The sequence below is a fragment of the Podarcis muralis genome, chromosome 17 (assembly GCF_964188315.1).
Source record: "Podarcis muralis chromosome 17, rPodMur119.hap1.1, whole genome shotgun sequence".
NCBI lineage: Eukaryota > Metazoa > Chordata > Lepidosauria > Squamata > Lacertidae > Podarcis > Podarcis muralis.
The window spans coordinates 31,501,842-31,519,864 of NC_135671.1; the positions used below are offsets into that span (position 1 = coordinate 31,501,842).

The 18,023-nt window shown below is 47.8% G+C and overlaps 1 protein-coding gene and 1 pseudogene across 5 annotated transcripts in view; both read left to right on the forward strand.

Moving 5' to 3' along the window:
• The first annotated feature begins 2,368 nt into the window (after nt 1–2,368).
• The window catches only part of HACL2 (2-hydroxyacyl-CoA lyase 2), a 28,510-nt gene continuing 12,855 nt past the window's right edge, over nt 2,369–18,023 (forward strand). Inside the window, exons 1-2 of one of the 4 annotated variants that reach the window (XM_028711339.2) lie at nt 2,587–2,978; nt 3,988–4,064. The gene's annotated coding sequence lies outside the window, so the exon portion shown is untranslated. Of the gene's footprint in view, nt 2,477–2,586; nt 2,979–3,987; nt 4,065–17,267; nt 18,017–18,023 lie in introns of those variants that run through there. The other 3 variants (XM_028711338.2, XM_028711337.2, XM_028711340.2) reach the window with 3 other exon arrangements.
• On the forward strand, nt 4,071–9,471 carry LOC114587317 (phosphoglycerate kinase pseudogene; annotated as a pseudogene). Its single transcript, XR_013391178.1, has 2 exons — nt 4,071–4,279; nt 6,244–9,471. The product of XR_013391178.1 is annotated as a phosphoglycerate kinase pseudogene (transcript).

Genomic DNA, 18,023 nt, shown 5'->3' on the forward strand with positions numbered 1-18,023 from the left:
AAAGCATTCGCTGGACTCTCTGAAATATGCAAAAAAAGCAGCACTTCTCTTTTGCCTAAATCCTGAGTGATGGTAAGGTACTCTGCCTGGATGGGCAAGTTTGTTTGTTTGTGACAGAAATGACCCAGAAATGACCCTGTTACTGCTTGCAAAATGGCACTTGCCTCCAGGTTTTCTGGTGTTGCCTTGCTGGGGGCGGCGGGGAAGGTAAAGGACTACAGGTATGTCACCAGTCAAAGGTGACTATGGGGTTGTGGCACTCATTTCACTTTCAGGCCAAGGGAGCCGACATTTGTCCACAGACAGCTTTCCAGGTCATGTGGCCAGCATGACTAAACTGCTTCTGGCGCAACGGGACACACTGATGGAAGCCAGAGCACATTGAAACGCTGTTTACCTTCCCCGCTGCAGTGGTACCTATTTATCTACTTGCACTGGTGTGCTTTCAAACTGCTAGGTTGGCAGGAGCTGGGACTGAGCAACGGGAGCTCACCCCGTCGTGGGGATTCAAACTGCTGATCTTTTGATCGGCAAGCCCAAGAGACTCAGAGGTTTAGACCACAGCGCCACCTTTACCTTTAGTGGTCAGTGGGCTAGACTAGCAGCTGTTAGGAAAACATTCTTTAAGAAACAGATAAAAGTTCCTGGAAGCTTTAAAGAGGGTTCCAGAATTTTCTTTAGTGAGTAGGAGTGGCACTTTAGGCTTGATTGGTGTCCGCTGAAGGAGCAAATAAAGCAAGTTGCAGCCTTCAATTTCCATACAATGAATTCCATCCTGATAACAAGGTGTGTGCTGCTGATACTGAATTTTGCTGTGTCAGGATTGTTAATTACTGGACTGAGATTAAAGAGGGAAATGGCTGCCTCCCATGAGATTGGACCCCCAGTCATGTCAGAAATTCAGGACTGATATGAGAGTAATTAGTCCTGCCAACCTCTCCAATGTAGGAGAGGGCTGTCTCACCCGTGGAGTCCATTATCTGGCCCCCGCAACAAGATATGGGGGCAGAGGTCTTTGGGTGGCAAGCCTGGCACAGAAACTGGGCACCCTCCAGAGCCATTGGCTCGAGCAGGGACACCTGTTTCTTAAAAATTAGTAAGATTTGGCAAAAAAACAGGCGTATTCTGAACTGATGGAGATAAGGGAAAATATCTGCGGAATTGCACAGGCGCTGGTGTCTAAGTTTGGACTTTAAAGAGATTCTCATCATCGTGCTTGGATTTACGGAGGTGATCGGTACGTCCTCTCTTTTATGTCTACATTTGCTTTTATATGCTGAGCCTCATTAAGAAAGACCTATTTTTTTTAAATGGAGTACAGATGTACTTCTATTTCCAATTGATTATTCAGCTGCACAGTTTTAATTGGATTTGACAAAGAGAAAGGAGCGGAACAAAGATGGCGCTTTCTAGTTGTGAAAAAGGGAATTCCTTTTTCGTGGGAGTGGGAAACATCCTTCGGCTGATTCTACAAAGATCTGAGACAATAATTTGGGAAATACCCCACAACATACAGTGCATCTGCAGGTTTTATGGGCGAGAGGTAAAACGAGTGTCTAGCAGCTCCCCTCTAGGGCCCAGAGGGAGAGTGTGTGATCCCTGGAAAAGCTGATCAATCGCCAAATGATTTATATTTGTGGAATATACAGTACTCCATTTCAGTTGCTACATATATTTGCAAACAATATGCATAATAACTTAACAACTCTGGAATAATACATCATAAAACTTCAAACGGCAGACTTGGACAACAGCCCAGACTGGAAGATAACAGTAAGCCACGAAAAGCTGCGCTAAGCAAACAGACAAGGGAATACACACAGACACACACACACACACACACACACACACACACACACACACACAAACACACCTAAGCTGTGCTTGTCAGACGAAAGGATACATGATTGAGAATTGATTAGCCAGGGACTGGGGACTTTGAGAGTTTAAGATCGGAATGTGGAAATTATGAGATCAGAGGCAGAAATATAATTATGTGAGATGATTCTTCAGAGGTCCAAAATATGGAATGTCCGTTTGAAATTTAATAATTAATAATTTGGATTGTAATTTGGCTTTCCCCCCTTGAATTATGATTTGATTTGATATTAATTGGATGTTCTTAATGAAAAAAAGGAGATAAAGAAGAAATATACAATAGCTTGTATATAACAGTAAATGCTTGTGCAACCAGTTAAGCAATAAAGAAGTTCATATAGATAGATATAATACAAATATATTACACTTCTTCAGAGGGAATAACAAAAATGCGAACCCGGAAGATCTCTACCCAAACATTACACTCTTTCCCTCCCTTTCAACCTCCGTGGATTACCAGACGGCGTTTTGCTACGAGTCGCGATTTGGGACAAGCAACCTGGCGGCTTTCCCCACCCGCCGCCCTCTCGAGGAATCGTTCGCGCGCTACGTGACGTCACGCCGTCGCGCCCCCCAGTGACACGGCGCGGGTTGCTAGGTAACAGCCGGCGGGGCCTGTATGTGTATATGGGGGGGGGGGTAGGGAGTGGGGGAGGGTTTTTTTGGGGGGGCGCTCGTCTGCACGCGCAGTCCCGTGTCTGTGGGGAGGAGTCAGCCCGTTTTCTGCCTCCTAGAAGCAAGGCCTCGAGCCCGTGAGGAGGGGTGGGGGGATGCGCGCGCGCAGAGCCCTTTTCTTCCCCCTCCCTCTCCGGCGGCCTTCACCGGCCCGAGGGGCGCCTGAACCGGGTTGCGTGTTACGTGTTCGTGTGAATGCGGCCTCTGCCCCAGTGCCGCGCCCTGGCCCTGAGGCAAAATTTGCCGGAGCCACCCCGTCCCGTCGCCTGCAGAGAGCAGCCCTTCCCTGGCGGGAGGAGGGCCCGACGGCGGAGGCGGGGCCGCTCCCAGCCTGCCTGCCTGCCTCTCTTGCCTCTCCCTCTTCCATCCTGGCGCTACTCTCTCCTGGCTTCTCGACGGTGGCGGTGACGTTTCGCTCTGGTTTTGTAAGTTTGGGGGGGGGGGGGTCCGCTTTGGCAAACTTTGGCGGCGGCCAGGGATGGGAAGCGGTGGTGCGGCGCAGTGGTTAGAGATCTGGACTAGGACCGGGGTTCGAATCCTCACCGCTCAGGAGCCGCAGGGAAGCTTGCTGGGCGGGTGAGCTCGTGCAACCGGGGGTGGGGGGGTGGGATCGAGCAGTCGTCAACCCTCTCAGCCCCGCCTACCCACCACCTTCTTTTTGGCGATCACTCTTAGCCGGGTAAGATTGTCTTCCGTGAACGCGGTCTCAATAGTGAGTCCGTAAATGACTGTGGAGGCCAATTCTGGAGCCACACGTCCTTCCAAAGTGGGGACATAGGTATCCGGGTGGAAGTTGATCACGATGAGGGTTTGCCAAACGTGCCTTCCTCTTTGCACGTTAAGAGGAAGAGTACAGGTGGATTGGAGACAAAGATGGTGGAGGTGGGGGGTTTGGGGTAGGGAGGGGAAGGATGATCTTCCTCTCCAGGGGAAGAAAGTGAGATAAAAGGTTAATATTTGTATATTAATAAAAATCTATAAATGGGGACTAGAAGGACAGGAAATGCCATTTCCTTAGTCATATGTATTAGACAGGGGGTTTCATTCATCCATTTAGTGAGTTGTGCTAAAATGAAGCTATGGGCTGTAGCTGATGCTGAGACAGCTCATAGGGGACTTTCTCGTGGTAAGTGGAGTGCAGAATTTGGGTTGCCCAAAGCTTTTTATAGGGTGCAAAGGTGTACATGGAAAACAGGGCTGTGGGCGTATATTGAGACTGAAGTAAGAATCTGTTTGGAATGATACTAGTTTAAATTACTTCCAAGGTTAAACCACATTAAGCAATGATTGAGTATTGCTGCTAGGATTTGTTCCAGGTCCTATCAGGGAGAAAGTTCCCTGAGTGTACTCTGGACTCACCATTATGATTACAGATACAACTGATTTGGCTTCTGGTAAGATCCTCCTAGTTCTTTTCTTTGCCTTATTCTTTAGAAACTGAATCACAAATTTTTGGCACCAACATTTTGGACAAGTATGAGGATGCTGTAGGGTTCTAATGTGGTAGAAAGGTAAATCTGTATAAAACCAGCTACCTAGTACGTAATACAGAATTTCAGGAATAAAAGTGCAAAACTCAAGACAAAATTAGGGTGGAAAAACGGGGGCTCTTACCACTTGTGTGGTAGACATATTGAGCAAATGGCACTTGAGCAAATGGCACTGCTGAAGTAACAGAAGGACTCTCTCTTCCACAGCAGTACAATTCTATGCAAGTCTACTTACCGTATTTTTCGCACCATAGGACGCACTTTTTCCCTCCTAAAAAGCAAGGGAAAATGTGTGTGCGTCCTATGGAGCGAATGCAGGCTTTCGCTGAAGCCTGGAGAGTGAGAGGGGTCGGTGCGCACCGACCCCTCTCGCTCTCCAGGCTTCAGGAAGCTATCCGCTAGCCGTGGGAGACCCAGCTCTCCCACGGCTAGCGGAGCGCTGCATTAATCCCGAAGCTTGGGGCGTGCGGAGCTCAGCGCGCCCCAAGCTTCTGGGTGCGGGAAAGGTCTCCGCTAGCCCTGGGAGAGCCCCGCGACGTCGTGGGGCTCTCCCAGGGCTAGCGAAGCGCCGCGCTAATCCCGAAGCTTGGGGCGTGCGGAGCTCAGCGCGCCCCAAGCTTCTGGGTGCCGGCAAGGTCTCGCTAGCCCTGGGAGAGCCCCGCGACGTTGTGTGGCTCTCCCAGGGCTAGCGAAGCGCCGGGCTAATCCCGAAGCTTGGGGCGTGCGGAGCTCAGCGCGCCCCAAGCTTCTGGGTGCCGGCAAGGTCTCGCTAGCCCTGGGAGAGCCCCGCGACGTTGCGTGGCTCTCCCAGGGCTAGCGAAGCGCCGCGCTAATCCCGAAGCTTGGGGCGTGCGGAGCTCAGCGTGCCCCAAGCTTCTGGGCGCCAGCAAGGTCTCCGCTAGCGCCCAGAAGCTTGGGGCGCGCTGAGCTCCGCACGCCCCAAGCTTCGGGATTAGCGCTCCGCTAGCCGTGTCTAGGCTGCGGATAGCAGCCTGCTTCCCGGAGCGTCAGGCGCCCTGAAAGCAGAGCTCCAGGCGCTTCGGGAACACATCCGCAGCGTGGGGAGCCTTGCAGGAATTCCCCACAGGGCTCCCCACGCTGCGGATAGCAGCCTGCTGCCTGGCAGGTGGGGCGCCCTGAAGCAGAGCGCCCCTCGCGCCAGGCATACATCCGCAGAGTGGGGAGCCTTGCAGGAGTTCCCCACAAGGCTCCCCACGCTGCGGATAGCAGCCTGCTGCCTGGCGGGTGGGGTGCCCTGAAGCAGAGCGCCCCTCGCGCCAGGCATACATCCGCAGAGTGGGGAGCCTTGCAGGAGTTCCCCACAAGGCTCCCCACGCTGCGGATAGCAGCCTGCTGCCTGGCGGGTGAGGCGCCCTGAAGCAGAGCGCCCCTCGCGCCAGGCATACATCCGCAGAGTGGGGAGCCTTGCAGGAGTTCCCCACAAGGCTCCCCACGCTGCGGATAGCAGCCTGCTGCCTGGCGGGTGGGGCGCCCTGAAGCAGAGCGCCCCTCGCGCCAGGCATACATCCGCAGAGTGGGGAGCCTTGCAGGAGTTCCCCACAAGGCTCCCCACGCTGCGGATAGCAGCCTGCTGCCTGGCGGGTGGGGCGCCCTGAAGCAGAGCGCCCCTCGCGCCAGGCATACATCCGCAGAGTGGGGAGCCTTGCAGGAGTTCCCCACAAGGCTCCCCACGCTGCGGATAGCAGCCTGCTGCCTAGCGGGTGGGGCGCCCTGAAGCAGAGCGCCCCTCCCGCCAGGCATACATCCGCAGAGTGGGGAGCCTTGCAGGAGTTCCCCACAAGGCTCCCCACGCTGTGGATAGCAGCCTGCTGCCTGGCGGGTGGGGCGCCCTGAAGCAGAGCGCCCCTCGCGCCAGGCAGACATCCGCAGAGTGGGGAGCCTTGCAGGAGTTCCCCACAAGGCTCCCCACGCTGCGGATAGCAGCCTGCTGCCTGGCGGGTGGGGCGCCCTGAAGCAGAGCGCCCCGCCCGCCGGACAGACATCGGCCAGCCCCACAAGCTCGGGGGACAGCAGGGAGGCGCAGCGCCACTATCCCGCTGTTCCTCGACCTGGTTCGGTTTCCCTGACCTGCTTTTGGGGGGGAAATAAAGGGGAAAATTTTTTCCTTTATTTCCCCCCCCAAAAAAACTAGGTGCGTCCTATGGTCCGGTGCGTCCAATCGTGCGAAAAATACGGTAAGCACATTTTAGTTCAACAGGACTTACTCTCCATTTAGTATATGATTCACCTCCATGTTTTTAACAAATCTACAATATTTAATATATCTGGTGCTGGGATTTCATTATTTCTGGTTTCTTCCAACACAGTTCCACAGTTGAGCAAGCAGTGTGCATATGTGGTAATGGAGTAAGAATGGGATAAACCTGCTGCTCAACAGGTGGGGAGGAAGGATCAAGGAAGGGAGTGGAGTGGATGCTATCTATCAGCAATTACTTATAATTTTCATTTATAGCAAAGGTGTAGGCATGCCCAGTAGGGGTGGGCGATATCTGGTTTTCAGTATCACAATATATCATCAGCTAAACATTGAGATATACTGATATATCACAATATCTGAAATAAGATGGAGCTACGTAGAGGCAAACATGGTAATGTCTTGGCAACTGTTACCAAGTCGCGGGTCTGAATCACCACACACTGATGAAATCATCACTTTCATCAGCAGGCAAGGCAAAATGCATCCAAACAGGACTTTGGTTTGGGGCTTGGATACCAAATGGTGGTATTCAGGTCCAGGACAATCCAAAATACAGTAATGAGTCATAGTGAACACAAATAATCTGGGAAAATGCGGGGGGGGGGGATTCTAAACTTGATGCATATAATTACATGAAAATTAACTTAATGATAGCATGCTTCAACTAAACCATTAAATATTTCTGGAGAATATATTAATATTCTATGCAGTTTTGGGGGCAAATTTACAAAAGTAGTAGATTTAGTAAAAATATTAATTAAACTTGCATATGATTAAGAATTTAATCTGTTTTCTACTAATTTACGAGTAGTTTATGTAATTTGCTAGTGTCAAGTGCATCTCCTTCCCCACTCAGAGGGCCAGCTCCAATTCTATGCATGAGTAAGCCCCACTCAGTTCAACTAAACTTACTTCTGCTCTTGCTGCCGGTGAACTAGGAAGAGGTTGCAGTCCATTTGCTCTTGCTGTGAAATGTCTGTCTCCACCAAGCTTACTCTGTCCAGATGTGAAGTGGATGTGAAGGGCAAGCTCGTGGTCATGCGGGTTGTCTTCAACATTCCAATGAAGGACAACAAAATAACCAACAACCAAAGAATTAAGGCAGCTGTCCTAAGCGTTAAGCATTGCTTGGACGATGGAGCCAAGTCTGAGGAGCCACCTGGGTCGGCCTGGTGGGGTTCCTATGCCTGACAAATACTCCCTGAAACCAGTAGCAGCAGAGCTCAGAGCTTTGCTAAGCAGGGATGTCACATTCCTGAATGGGTGTAGAGGTGGAAGCTGATTGCACAGCTGGCTCAGTCTTTCTTCCGGAAAACCTCTGATTCCACATGGAAGAGGAAGGGAAGGGAAGGGAAATGACGCTTCAAGAAAAAGATCAAGGCCGATTCTGCAAAGGTGGCTGCTTTCAGAGTGTTGCTTTCTAAACTTGGAGATGTTTATATCTATGATGCATTTGAAACTGCACATAGAGCTCACAGTGTCAATCTGCCTCACAAAGCTGCTGGTTTCCTGATGAAGAAAAAACTGGAGTATTTTGCAAAAGCTCTAGAGAACCCAGAGCAGCCCTTCCCAACAATCCTGGGAGGCGCTAAAGTTCAGGATAAGATTCAGCTGTTCAAAAACATGCTGGATCAAGTCAATGAGATGGTTATCAGTTGTGGGACGGCTTTTACCTTCCTTTAAGTGCTCAAAAACATGAAAATTGGCAACTCTTTGTATGACGAGGAAGGATCAAAATAGTCAAGGACCTGATGGCAAAAGCAGAGAAGAATTGTGTAAACATCACTTTGCCTGTAGACCTCATCACTGCAGGTAAATTTGATGAGAATGCTAACCCTGGAGAAGCCACTGTGGACTCTGGGATCCCTGATGGATGGATGGGTTTGGATTGTGGTCCTAAAAGCATTAAGCTGTTGGTGGAAGCTGTGGGGAGGGCCAAGCCGATTGTGTGGAACGATCCAGTCAGTGTCTTTGAGTGGGACAAGTTTTCCAAAAGAACCAAAGCTTTGATGGATAAAGTTGTGGAAGTTACATCCAAAGGTACCATCATTGGAGGTGAAGACACTGCTACATGCTGTGCCAAATGGGGCACCGAGGAGAAAGTTAGTCATGTTAGTACTGGAGGCTGGTGCCGGCTTAGAATTCCTGGAAGGTAAAGTTCCTCCTGGTGTGGCTGCTCTGAGCAATGTTTAGCAGTAGATCATGGGATGAATAAGAGCACCTCCCAGACATGTTCCTGTGCACAGCCCTTAAAGTAACCACTTCTATATTTGTACTGGCAGCAGGGTCAGATAAAGGAACCTGGAAGATTTACAGCAGTGTTAAAATGGCTCTTGTCTTGTAGAGTCTGCAGTTTACCTGATGTTGACTGGTCCCCTGTTGCCCCACCTGAGCTACTGTAGTGTTAAATGGTTTTTGTGATATTTAGAGTGGATATATTTATATTTTTTTGCCTTTTGACCGAGGCCAAGTTCCCCTAGTCGTAGTCAGTACCTCAAAGCAAATTCCTTCATTCAATCTCAACAGTGTGTTTAGAGAGCCAGTGTGGTGTAGTGGTTAAGAGCGATAGACTCGTAATCTGGGGAACCAGGTTCACATCTCCGCTCCTCCACATGCAGCTGCTGGGTGACCTTGGGCTAGTCACACTTCTTTAAAGTCTCTCAGCCCACTCACCTCACAGAGTGTTTGTTGTGGGGGAGGAAGGGAAAGGAGAATGTTAGCTGCTTTGAGACTCCTTCGGGTAGTGATAAAGCGGGATATCAAATCCAAACTCTTCTTTAGCTACTGCTACTTCTCACCTTTTCACAGTACTACAAGGTGGAGGGAAAATGCAGGTGTCAACTGCAATGTTAGCTTCTAAATAAATGTTTTGAGATGCAAACAGGAAAAAGCCCTAAACTTCTGCCTTCTTGGGAGTCAGCCCCGTTGAATTCAGCAGGGCTTATTTCTGACTTGACACGCATTTGCTTGCTACTTAACGACAAGCACCCACCCTCCCCATCATTCTCACCTTACAACAACCACCTAATCTCCCATTTAAGCATAAAGCAGCAACAGTTAAATCTTCCCCCCTTCAATTCCTCATATTGTGACATCGAAGGGCCCCCAAGAGCCCCTATCCCACCAATCTCTCCCTTTTTATCAAAGGGAAGGAGGAAGGGGAGACGGGAATAAACGGAGCCAACAGGGCAACTTGGTTTTTTTGTCCTTCTTTTTTTTTTTTTTTTTTAAATATTTTATTAAGGATTTTCTTGTTTTACAGAAGTGTAGTGCCTCATATATATTTTTCCCCATGTAACATTTTTACAAATCCGTTTCATTTGTTGAGGCATTAGGGGGAGAAGAAAATAAAAATAAAAATAAAAAAAGGAGAGAAAAGAGAAAGGGGGGTGGAGAGAGGGAAGATGGATAAGGGTGGGATTGGGTGGCGGTGTTTCTATTATGTTTAATGTGTGTAGAGTTTGGTGTCAGCGTGCTTGTGTTGTTCACTTGTGTTCCTTTGGTGGTGAGAGAGGTTGGGGTTGGCCTAGGGTGTGATTGTTTGCTTGTGATTGGCTGTGGTGATCTTTGTTTTTGTGTGTGAGTGAGGTGGGTGGGTGTTTTGGATCAGGTTAGCCATATTGATTTGTATGCTGTTGGTGGATTATTGTCATTGTCCTGTTGGGCTGTGTGTGTGATAAAGGGGAGCCATACCGGGGTGAAGGCATCTTCTTCTGTTTGTCCCCGTGTCAGTTTCAGTTTATTAGTTAATTTTTCTAGTAGGGCTGTTTCCCATACTATTTGATACCATTGGTCCATGCTTACTCCTGACAGGTCTCTCCAGTGTCTGGTTATGGTGTTTCTGGCTGCTGAGAGCAGGTGGGTTATGAGTTCTTTGTGGTGTAAATGGGCATTGTTGTCTTGGAAGATGTTTAGTAGGGCCAATTCTGGGGTGGTGTCTATTACTTGCTTAGTTATTTTACAAATTTCTTGTATGGCTGTTGTCCAGAATAGTTGGATTTTGGGACACTCCCACCACATGTGGAAGTATGTGCCTGTGGAGGTGCACCCTCTCCAGCATTTTGGTGAGGTTCCTGGGTGTATTAGCGCTAGTTTCCTTGGTGTTAGGTACCACCTGTAGGTGAGTTTCAGTGTGAGTTCTTTTCTTTTCGTTGATATGGATTTAAAGGGGGGTTTAGACCACATTCTGGTCCATTGAGTGGGGTTTATCTCATAGCCTATGTCATTCTCCCATTGATTTTTGATTGCGTCTAGGGGATTTGCGAGATTTTGGAGTAGTATTTTGTATATTGCGGATACCATCCCTTTACCGTTTCCCTTTGTTGTTAGGAGGAGGTTTTCGAAGGTTGTCAGGGGCCTAGTTGCTGCTGATTTTACTGTTGGGTTGTTTAAGAGGGCATGTAGTTGGTGTTGTGTTAACCAGGGCATTTGGGTGTCTTCTAGTTTGTCTTGTATTTCTTGTGTTGACAAGGGTTTGTTATTTTTATAAAAGTCTATTAGGCGATACAAGCCTTTGGTTCGCCAGGTTTTTATCTGGAGGTTTTGTGCTGCATGGTGGAATAATGGGTGGTATGCCAGGGGGATTAGTGGGGATGGGGTTGGGGATAGTTTGCCTATTTGTGTTTTCCATGCTTTGAGCATGGTCTGTGTGTACCTGTTAAGTGTTGTGGGAATTTTCTTTAGTTTGTTTGGGAGGAGTGGGTATGTTGTGGTGCAGGTGTTTTCAATTGTGTCCTTCTCTAGGTGTACCCATTGTTTTGTCTCATCTTCTAGTATATATGGGATTATATGGCGTATTTGGTTGGCGTTGTAATATGCTTCTATGTTGGGGATTCCCCATCCTCCTTCTGAGGTGGGGAGGTGCAGGTATTTGGGGCTTATTCTTGGTTTTTTATGTGAGAAGATGAAAGAGTGTAGTTTTCTCTGCCAACTGTGAAGTTGGGTTGAGGGGATCCAGATTGGGAGGGTTTGGAATAGGTAGGTTAGTTTTGGGAGTGTGATCATTTTGATCATGGCTATTTTGTCTGAGAGAGTGAGGTTCATGTTATTCCATCTCTTTAGGTCTTTGTTAATTTGTCGCCACAGGGGCTTGTAGTTGTGGAGGTATAATTTATTGAGGTTTCTGGTTATTTGTACCCCTAGGTATCTGAACTTGGTGTGGCAAAGTTTTATTTTGGTGACCTTCGTGAGTTCTTTTTGGGTGTGAGGAGGGGTGTTGAAGCACATAGCTTCTGACTTTGTGAAATTTACCTGTAGGCCCGACACCATTGCAAATGCGTTGAGTTCTCTGATTAGGGAGGTTGCTGTGCTTATGGGGTCTGGTGTTGTGACCATTAGGTCATCTGCAAAGAGCCCTAATTTATAGGTCCTGCCTTTTATTTCCACTCCCTTGATGTCTGTGGCTGCTCGGATGCGGATTGCTAGGGGTTCCAGAGCCAGGATAAATAAGAAGGGAGACAGTGGGCATCCTTGTTTCGTGCCTCTTTGGATAGCTATAGTGTTAGAATCCATATTGTTAGTTCTGCATTTTGCTGAGGCTTGGGAGTATATTTGTTTGAGGATTTGTAGGAAGTTGGGGCCAAATTTCATGTTAGTTAGTACTGCTAATATGTATTTCCACTCCAAGCAATCAAAGGCTTTGAGTATGTCTAGGGACATAATTGTCAATGGGAGTTTGGTTGCCTTGCTGTGTTCGATCAGGTTCAGTAGTTTCCTGATGGGGTCTGTTATATTGCGGCCAGGGACAAAGCCAGTCTGGTCTGGGGCTATTAACTTGTGTAGGAAGATTTTTAGGCGGTTGGCCAAGATTGATGTGAATATCTTGTAGTCTTGGTTTATTAATGAGATTGGGCGGTATGATTCTACTTTGAGGCTGTCTTTTAGTGGTTTTGGGATGGAGACTATTTTGGAGTGGGTCCAGGTTTTGGGGATGGGGCCTCCTTTTATGATGTCGTTGAATAGGCGGGTCATGTAGGGCATCAAGGGTTCTTTGAATTTCTTATAGAATTCTGCTGTGAAGCCGTCTGGGCCTGGGGCTTTGTGTGGTTTCAAGTTTTTGAGGACCGCATCTATTTCCTCTGGGGTGATAGGGCTATCCATGAATTCCTGTTCCTCATCAGTTAGGGTAGGCATGGTCAGTCCTGCTAGAAATTTTTTGATTTCCCTCTCTGGTGGGTTATGGGAGGTGTATAGGTTGGAGTAAAATTCTGCAAATTCTGAAATTATTTCTTTGGGGGAGAATGTTATGTTGCCGTCTTTTTTGGTGATGCAGTGTATTCTTGTTTTGAGTGCTTTTTTCCTACATCTATTTGCTAGTATTCTGGAGTTTTTCCCTCCATAGTCATAGAAACGTTGTTTAGAGTATAGAATGTTGATCATTGTTTTGTTGATTTCTAAGGAGTCTAGTTCTCTCCTTTTCTGTTCTATAAGTTTGAGGAGTTTTTTAGATCCTGTTTGTTTGTAGCGTGATGAGAGGGCTGTGATGTCTTGTTCTATTTTGCTAATTTTTGAGGAGGTTTGTTTTTTAAGGAATGTTTTCTCTTTTATGCAAGCTCCTCTGGTGACCGCTTTCATTGCGTCCCATAGGAGGGGGGTTGTTGTATTGTTTACATCGTTTTCTTTGAAGTAGTTTTGGAGGGTTTTTGTGAGACTCTCTCTAATTTGTTTGTTTGTAGTTAGGATGGGACTGAAGGACCAGGATGGGGTGGTTTGTGTTCCTTCTCCTATTTTAACAGTGACTTCTACTGGGGCGTGATCTGTGATTTTAATGTTACCTATGTTTGTTGATTCTACTGAGGGAATCAGACCCTGTGTGAGTAGAATGCTGTCCAGTCTGGACACTGTATCATGGCGTCCCGATTGGAATGTATGGCTGATGTCTCCCGGGTTTTGCTCACCCCAAATGTCATAGAGACCCCTGTTTTTTAGCATTTTTAGTAACTTGTAAGAGTTCCTGGTTGTTGGGGGTTTCCTTCGGAGGAAGGTTGCCCATGGGGTTGTGGGGTGGATATCTTTCAGGGATATACCTTTCATATTTAGATTGAGGTCCCCTCCTAGGATTGCTTCCCCTTCAGAGAAGGAGAGGAATTTGTTTAGTGTTTTCTGGAAGAATTCTAGTTGTTTCGTGTTTGGGGCATATATGGAGCCGATTGTCAGTTTGATTTTGCCATCTAGTGTCCCTTTAGCGAAAATGAATCTGCCTTTTTTGTCCTTGAGGACTGTTGTGGCAGTGAAGTTCAGGTCCCTACTGAGTATTATGGCTACACCACGGGCTTTCCCTGAGCCTTGTGCGACCCACTGTTGACTAAAGCGGGGGTCGCTCAGGAGTTTGCTGCCTTTGGGTGGATTGTGTATTTCTTGTAGGAAGGTGATGTGTGGTTTCATGGTGTTTATGTATGAGGTGATGCGTTTTCTTTTGATGGGGTTTCCCAGCCCCCTCACGTTTAATGTAATTGCTTTTAGGTTAGCCATTTTGTTTATCTATTATGTGGGGCGATTCCATGCCAACCCGTTCGGGTTGTCTTGTGTCTCTCTCTTCGTGTTGTTTAAAGAACCAGTGGGGTTGCGCTGACCTAGGGTGTGGTGGATGGGGGGCTAGTAGGATTAGAGTGAGATTTGGGTTAAAGAGTAGGGGGTAAGTTGTAGGGAGTTTCCTATATGTAGTCATATAGGTGTTTGTTTGGGGTATTTTGGGCCATCTGGCATTTAGCCAGTTGGTCCTAGGTCTCAGCTGGTGTGGAAGGCCGTGTTCAAGGACAGGCCGTCCCCCCTGTTGTCTGCGATAGGGGGTGATCAGCGAGACAGTGTGAAGTGACTTTGTAACGTCACTGTCAGGTATAAGGTTTGTAAGCAGTGTTGCCAGTATTATGAGCAACATTGTTGGTGTGTTGGGGTGGGGATGTGGGTGCTGGTACGCTCTGGTGCCACCATAGTGCTGGTTGGGTATCAGATTTTAGCCTGATTGTGGGTTGTGTTATTAAGGTTGGAGTTGTTTTTCCTTAGTATGGAGTATGAGGATGTTGAAGGTGTGGGTGATGGGGAATGTGGTTGAGGTCGTATGGACTGGTGTTGGGGTGGGGATTTCTGTGGGGGTGCGGGGCTGGGGGGGGGTGTTGATGGTGTTAACTAAATCTATGTTTTGGGGGGGAGGGGGAAAAAAAGGGGGGGAAATCACCAGTCCTTCAGTTTGTGGTTTTTTCCTGGTTGCTTCTTTCAGCCGGGGTTGTTGTTGTTGTAGGGTTGTCCATCTGCGATGAGTTGGTTTGGTTGATCTTGGTCTGGTTTCTTGTGTCGTATGGTCGGCGGGACGGTTCTGAGCATGATGCTTGCCTGTATTGGTTTGCATTGTTGCGCCGCTTCTGTTGTATCTTTTTCTTCTGTACCATTGTCCAGTTGTTTGCTGTTGTTTCCTCATGGTTGGGGCTGTCGCTTGGTGGGTTTGTCGGTTTCCATTCTGGTGGGAGGTCGAGTTCAAGGTTCTTTAGTAGTTGCAGGGCCTCGGGTATGTTGGTAGCCATGTGTTGTGTTGTGTTCGTTGTTACAATGAGGCGGAAGGGGAAGCCCCATCGGTATTTGATCCCTGCTTGTTGGAGACGCTGGGTGCATGGGCGCAGGCTTTTCCTCCGGTTTAGGGTATCCTGCGATAGGTCCTGTAAGGCCAGAATGGGGGTTTCTCCATATCGAAGGTTGCTTGAGTTTCTGAGTTGATGCCATATTTCTTCCTTCTTTCGGTAGCGTGTGAAACATACAATGATGTCTCTTGGGGGGGCGCTGGGTTTTGGCATAGGTTTTAGGGCTCTGTGAGCCCTCTCCAAGTCCTCTGCCTCAAGTTTCAGGCTTGGGATTGTGTTTTTCAGCCAGCGTATAATTAGGTCCGCTGGGCTTTTCTCCTCTGTTTTTTCAGGAAAGTTGCGGAAGCGGATGTTACAACGTCTATTGCGGTCTTCAAGGTCGGCTTGCTTAATTTTCATCTCGTTGTGTTCTGCTTCCATTTGGTTTACCAGTTCGTCCAGTTTCTTGTTCACACGTGCGTTCTCCTCCCGGTATTGTTCTATTATTCTTTCTTGCATTTGGTTCTTGTTCTCTAGAGCTTCCACTTTGGAGGTTAGATTGTTGATTAGTACCTGCATGGGAGCCATTGTGGCCTTCAGTGCTTCTTCTAATCGTGCTTCCATTTCCCTCAGATCTCGTTTCGTTATTGGGTGGTCATCATCTTGAAGGGGAGCTACCATCTTAGCATTGTTTGCCATCTCCCTGGTTGGTGTCATCTCGGTCTCCCTGATGGTTTTGGTTTGAGGTTGGCTTGGCGTCCTCTTGGGGTTGGGCGTGTGATGGTTAGGAGTTGTGGCAGTGGTGATTCCTGGGTATTGTTGGGTTGCTGAGCTGATCAGGCTTTGTTGGCTGGTGGCTTTTACAGAGCGTTTCGATTAGGTGGTCATTTGTGTCACTTCTAGCCTGTGTTTTAAGAACTTCTCTAGGGCTTCTGTAGATGCCTCAGCGGTGCCGCCGAGGCGGGGGGGGGGGGGCAGGTAAGCAGAGATGGGTAGACTAATGGACAGACAGTTCATATAAAGGGAAGGGGGTTAGCAGGTAGAGATGCAAGAGATTAGAGGGTATATGTTTAATTTTCCTCCATTTTTAATTACTTTCCCACAAGCAAAAAATAACAACAATAACCAGGGGGAAATATTATTCTTAAGAAAAACAAATCAAACAAAACCATGCAGTTATTTTTTGTTCTCCAAATGGGTATATGGAGGAAATTTTTGTTTTAAAAGAGAGTGGTGGTCGTAGCTGGGGGCGAAAGATTCCCCCCTCAGGAGCAGGCGAACAAGAGCTTTAAAAAGAGAAAGAAAAGAAGAATAATTGTATGGCTCTGCTCTGTCTTTTAAAAAATAATAATAATATGTCCCCCCAACCACCGCCACCACTCTCCGTCTGCAGAAAAGCAACCAAAAATGTACGGGTAAAAGATAAAAATGAGAATTAAAGGTAAAAAAAAAAAAAAAAGGGGGGGTGTCTTTAAATAGAGCTTTTTATTTATTTATTTATTTTTTTAATGAGTAAAGTATAGGTAAAAGAGGGTAGGTAAAAGAGAGTGGAAAGTCTGGGGCGGAGTGGCAGTCCCAGGAAATGGCCTGTGATGGTTCAGGGCTGTTTTCTGGATACTGCCATTTTAAATCTTAAGAGGGGGGTTTGAGGTGGAAATAAAATGAGGTTTAAATTGAGGATGTGTGTGTGGAAAAGTGTGTCTTTAAATAGTGAGTAGAAAAGATAGAAATAAAAGTAAAGATTCAAATAAAGGGTGGCTGCAGCAGCAGTGGCCCCTCTTTTAAAAAGAAAAGTGGTAAAAGTAGGTATATGGGGGGGGGAGGGATAAGAAAGATGTATATATGTATTTTCTTTAAAGGGAGGGAGGGAGGGGGAGGAAGGGGTTAAAAAAAAGGGGGTGTTAAAAAAAAAAGGGGGGGGAAGGTTGTTTTTTCTTTTCTGTGGTCTCCTTTGTTATGCAGCTTCTCTGTGTTCTCCTTGCCGCTGGAGCTCCCGGTAGGGCTCAGCCACGTGCGTTGTTTTTTTTTTTCCCTTCCTCCCCGAAGCCTATTTTGCCTTCACCGTGCTCACCTACCTCTCCTCTGCTTTCCCGTCGGCAGAGATGGGGGCAGCAACGGTAAATTTGGGGCTCCTTTTTCTTTCTTTCTTCTTCTTCCTCTCTCCCTTTCTTTCTCCCTCTTTGCGTTAGTTCCACTGTCCTCCGGGTTTTGGAGCTCCTCTCGGCTGTTGGGGGGGGGGGTCGGGTGCCTTTCCGGCTCAATCAAGGTCGTGGGGGGGTGTTTTGGCTCCTTTGATAGATGCCCGGGCACCCCCAATTCCTCTCCGTTGGCAGTGCTGGCAGCAGCAGTTCTGGGGGGGTCCGGGAATCGGTCACCAGAGCCTTTTACTCTGGCTGGCTTCAGGAGCTCTTTTCTTCTGCTGCTGCCGCCATGCTGCCTCGCCGGAAGTCCTTTTTGTCCTTCTTTTAAAAGGGGAATGGTGCTCCCCATTCCACCCTCAAATGGGTAGTAAAGGCATCAGAGAGGTTAAAGAAAGGCTTCTCGCATGTGCACACAAACACAGGCAGAAGAGGAGATGGGAGTAAAGAAAGAGAGTTAAAAAACAGGGCAACGTTTTTTGTTCTTACTCTGAAGAAAACAACCTGTTTCTTTTTTCATGGGGGTAAGGAAGAGGAAATAGGGCTCCCAGTAAGAAGCCCAGAGCCAGTCCAGACCAGCACCTACCAGCTTGTCCCACCAGCTACTAAACTGCTGAACCGGGGCTTGCTGCAAAATCAAAAGAAGTATAAGGGCTGATAAGCTGGCTGGCTGCTGCTTTCCCAGCTTTTTTCATAATTGTCACTTGCGTTTGTAGAGGCAGTTGCACAATCAAACGAAACGTAGTGACTTCGGCTATGCCTGCTCTTGTGTGTCAGTCTCTCACTGCTCCTGCAGGAGGCAGCGGAAGCCCTAAGAAGTACATACTAGCTGGCTACACAGTTTTCTCAAAATCGCGATGCTTGACGGACAACATTTTATGAAACTCTTATTGTGCTGTGGACTTCATAACCATATATTGAAAAATTGTCCAGGTCTAGTGCCCAGTAAGACATCAGTAAATAGAAGTACACATCTCGTTTCTGGGCTTTGGCTAGATAGCAAGGAAGCTCCCTGCACACTAATCATGCTGCAAAGTTACAGAACTGATGGCTGCGGTCAAAGATTGGGTAGGTT